The sequence below is a fragment of the Oxyura jamaicensis genome, unplaced genomic scaffold (genome assembly GCF_011077185.1).
Source record: "Oxyura jamaicensis isolate SHBP4307 breed ruddy duck unplaced genomic scaffold, BPBGC_Ojam_1.0 oxyUn_random_OJ70013, whole genome shotgun sequence".
Classification (NCBI taxonomy): domain Eukaryota; kingdom Metazoa; phylum Chordata; class Aves; order Anseriformes; family Anatidae; genus Oxyura; species Oxyura jamaicensis.
Genome location: NW_023309712.1, coordinates 2,909 through 7,516, shown reverse-complemented (window position 1 = coordinate 7,516; position 4,608 = coordinate 2,909).

The window sequence follows — 4,608 nt, the reverse complement described above, 5'->3', positions numbered from 1 at the left end:
GGATCATGGGAAGGGGTGGGATGGGGTGGGATGGAGATCATGGGGTGTGATGGGGATGGTGGGGTGGGATGGGGATCGTGGGATGGGGATCATGGGATGGGATGGGGTGGGGTGGGGACGGTGGGGTGGGATGGGGATGGTGGGGTGAGATGGGGATCATGGGAAGGGATGGGGATGATGGCATGGGGATGGGATGGGATGGGGATGGTGGGATGGGGATGGAGGATGGGATGGGGTGGGATGGGATGGGGATGGTGGGATGGGATGGGGATGATGGGATGGGATGGAGACGATGGGATGGGGATGGTGGGGTGGGATGGGGATGGTGGGGTGGGATGGGGATGATGGGATGGGGTGGGGTGGGATGGAGATGATGGGGTGGAGATGATGGGATGGGATGGAGATGACGGGGTGGGATGGAGGCTGGAGGATGGGGGTAAGGTGGAGGATAGGATGGGATGGAGATCATGGGGTGGGATGGGATGGGGTGGGGTGGGATGGAGATGATGGGATGGAGAATGAGTGGAGGATGGAGGAAGGGGGGAAGGTGGAGGATGGAATGGGTGGAGGATGGGATGGGGATGGTGGGGTGGGATGGGATGGAGATGATGGGATGGGATAGGGTGGGATGGGATGGAGATCATGGGATGGGGATAATGGGATGGGATGGAGATGATGGGATGGGGTGGGATGGGATGGAGATCATGGGATGGAGATCATGGGATGGGGATGGAGGATGAGTGGCGGATGGAGGACGGGCGGAAGGTGAAAGATGGAATCGGTGGAGGATGGAGGATGGGTTGGGATGGAGATGATGGGATGGAATGAGGTAGAATGGGATGGGATGGAGATTATGGGATGGGGATGATGGGATGGGATGGAGAATGGTGGAGGATGGAATGGGTGGAGGATGGAGGATGGGATGGGATGGAGATGATGGGATGGGATGGAGATGATGGAATGGAAGATGGAGGATGGGATGGAGGATGGAAGATGGGATGAGATGGGAATGATGGGACGGGATGGGATGGAGGACGGGATGGGATGGGATGGAGGATGGGATGCAATGGAGGATGGGATGGGATGGGGTGGGATGGAGATGATGGGGAAGGATGGGATGACATGGAAGACTGAAGATGGGATGGAGGCTGGGATGGGATGGAATGGGATGGGGTGGGATGGGTGGAGGAAGAAGGATGGGATGGAGGATGAAGGAAGGATGAGATGGAGGATGGGATGGGATGGAAGAAGGATGTAAGGTCAGGATGGAGGAAGCAATGGAAGGATGTGATGGAGGATGAAAGGGGGGGATGGGACAGAGAATGGAGAGATGCGATGGAGGAAGGATGGAGGATGCAACAGAGGGAGGATGGAGGGATGGGGTGGAGGATGGAGGGGAGGAGATGGAGGATGGAAGGAGGGATGGGATGGAGGGAGGAGAGAGGGAGGGAGGAAGGGAGAGGTGGAGGGAGTCAATGGCAAATGGAGGACTTGGCAAAAGGAGGGAGGGGGTCACGCAATGGGGGACGGAGTGAGGGATGCTGGGATGCAGCCAGGGATGGAACAAGGACTAGGTGGCCCCCATGGCACCCCAAATCCTCCAAGGGGACCCCATGGCACCCCAAATACTCCAGGGTGGTCCAGATGACCCCATGGCACCCCAGATCCTCCAGGGTGACCCCATGGGACCCCAAATACTCCAAGGTGGTCCAGATGACCCCATGGCACCCCAGATTCTCCTTGGGGACCCAACTCCCAGTAGCCCCCTGTGCCACCCCACAAGCTCCCCGGGGGTGACGTTGCCGTGGGAACCCACGCTCCCGCTCTCCCAGTTGCACCCAGTCTCCTCCCCCCCCCCCCCCCCCCCCCCAGTTAAACTGGACGGGGTGGTGGCGGTGGGAGACGCCGGGTGCCCTGCCCGCGCCCAGGGCGGAGCGCGGCACCCGCGGGTGCCAGGACGCCCGGGCGCCCTCCCCGGGCTCAGCCCGGTTCCTCCGCCCGACCCAGCACGCGGCGGCCGCGGCCTCCCGTTCCCCCGGCCTCCCTTCCCCTCCGGCCTCGTTATCTGCCCTAATTACCCCGCCGACGCGGGCGGCGACGCGCCCCGTGACTCACGGCCCTGCCTCCGCGCTGACTAGGCCGGAGTGCCCCGACGCCTCGCGGGGTGCTCGGGGATCAGGCCCAGGGCACGTCTGGGGGGGACCCCGACATGGTTGGGTCTCCCTTCCCCTTGATTTTGCCAGATTTTGCATGTTTTGGCCCAATTTGGAGCGCTTTGAATCAGTTTTGCCTGACTTTTGCCCATTTCTGCGTAATGTAAACCCTTCTTTCAAAGAATTTCACCACTTTGCCCAGTTCTGCTCAATTTCACTCCTTTTCCCATTTGCTTTTGCCTGCCTTTTGCCCAATTCTGCCCAATTTGGTTCACTTTTACTCAATTTCACCTCTCTTCACCCTATTTCACTCACTTTTGCACTGGCTTTTGCCCATTTCTGCTTAATCTAACCCTCCTTTTAAAAAAATTCCCCACTTTGCCCAGTTCTGACCAATTTCATACACTTTTCCACTTGCTTTTGCCCAACTTTTTCCCTTTTCTGCCCAGTTTGGTTCACTTTTAGCCAGTTTCACCAATCTTCACCCAATTTCACACATTTTTCCCATTGCTTTTGCCTAACTTTTCTCATTTCTGCCTCATCAAAGCCATCTTTTAAACAATTTCACCCATCTTTTTTCCAGTTCTGCCCTATTTCACTCACTTTTGCACTTGCTTTTGCCTGGCTTCTGCTCGTTTTTCATAATTTTGCCCTTTTACGCCCAATTTCACTCACTTTTCATCTTGCCTTTGCCTAATTCCCCCCCTTTGTCTCAATTTGGTTCACTTTTACCAATTTCTCTCATCTTTGCCCAGTTCTATCTAGTTTAACCCACTTTTCTGCCTGCTTTTGCTTATTTCTTCTGCCTTTGGCTCATCTTAGCCCATTTTACCCATTTCTGTCAAATTTTCCCCCATTTTGTCTCAATTTTGCCCATTTTTTCCTCAATTTGCCCACTTCTATCCAATTTCACCAACTATTGCCCAATTTTGCCCAGTTTCCTCTCTTTTGCACAATTTACCCTACTCTTGCCCCATTTAGCCTACATTTGCCCAATTTCCCCCACATTTTCCTATTTCCCCCCAATTTTCTCCTTTCCCCAGTTTCACCCACACTTCCCCACCTCTCCCCCCCGCTTCCTTCCGATTTAACCCTTTTTTCCCCAATTTTCATCACATTCACGCTCTTCCCCCCTCCCCTTGGGCTTCATTTTACTCGCCTTTGCCTCGTTTTTACCCATTTTACCCCAAAACTGAGCTCCGTTTCCCCTGGAGGAATGTGAATGCAGGGGGTTTATTGGGGGGAGGTGGGCTTGGGTTGGACGTTCTGGGTGGGCTGTGGTGGGGTTGCTCCATCTGTGATGTCACCCCATCCATGATGATGTCACGCCATCCGTGATGGCACTCCATCCGTGGTGATGCCCGTCCATCCGTGGTGGGCTCGGTCCATCCGCAGAGATACTGGTCCATCCATGATGTCACTCCATCCACAGTGATGTCACTCCATCTGTGGTGACGTCACGCCATCCATGATGTCACTCCATCCATGCAGATGTCGGTCCATCCATGGTGGGGGACAGTCCATCCATGGTAGGACTGAGATTGGTCATCTGTGGTGGGGTCACTCCAAGCACCATGGGCTCTGTCCTTCCATGGTGGGGTCAGTCCATCCGTGGTAGGCTCAAGCCAAGGTCAGCCCATGCATGGTGGGGTCCGTGGTGGGCTAGGAGCTCAGTCCGGACATGGTGGAGACCACGGTAGAGCCAACCTGCCCGTGATGGGGTCAGCCTGGAGAGGTCCATGGTGGGGGCAACCCAACCACGGTGGGTTCTGCGATGGGGTCAGTCAGAAGATGGCAGCATTCAGTGGTCCTCGATGGGGTCAACCTGATCATGATGGAGACCATGATGGGGTGAGTCCATGATGGGATCAACCCAACCATTATGGGGTGAATCCGTGGTGGGATTTGGTCCTTGATGGGGTCAACCCAACTGTGATGGAGTCCATGATGGGGTGAGTCCATGATGGGGTAAGACCATGATGGGGTTCATTGGTCCTCGATGGAGTCAACTGAGCCATGATGGACTTTATGGTGGGGTTCTTTGGTTCTTGGTGGGATCAACCCAACCATGATGGAGACCATGGTGGGGTTCATTGGTTCTTGATGGGATCAACCCAACCATGATGGGGTGAGTCCATGGTGGGGTTTGGTCCTTGAGGGAGTCAACCCAACCATGATGGAGACTATGATGGGGTTCATTGGTTCTTGATGGGATGAACCCAACCATGATGGAGTGAGTCCTTGGTGGGGTTTGGTCCTTGATGGGGTCAACCCAACCATAGCGGGGTCCATTTGGGGGGGGGAAGGAGTGTTAATCCACCCACAATGGTGTTGGTGGATCTGCCATGGCATTGGTCCTTCCTTGGTGGCTTCAGCCTGTCCGTGGTGGGCTCAGCTGGTCCCCGTTGGGGTCCACGGCGGGGTTGGTGGGTCCACGGCGGGGTTGGTGGGTCCA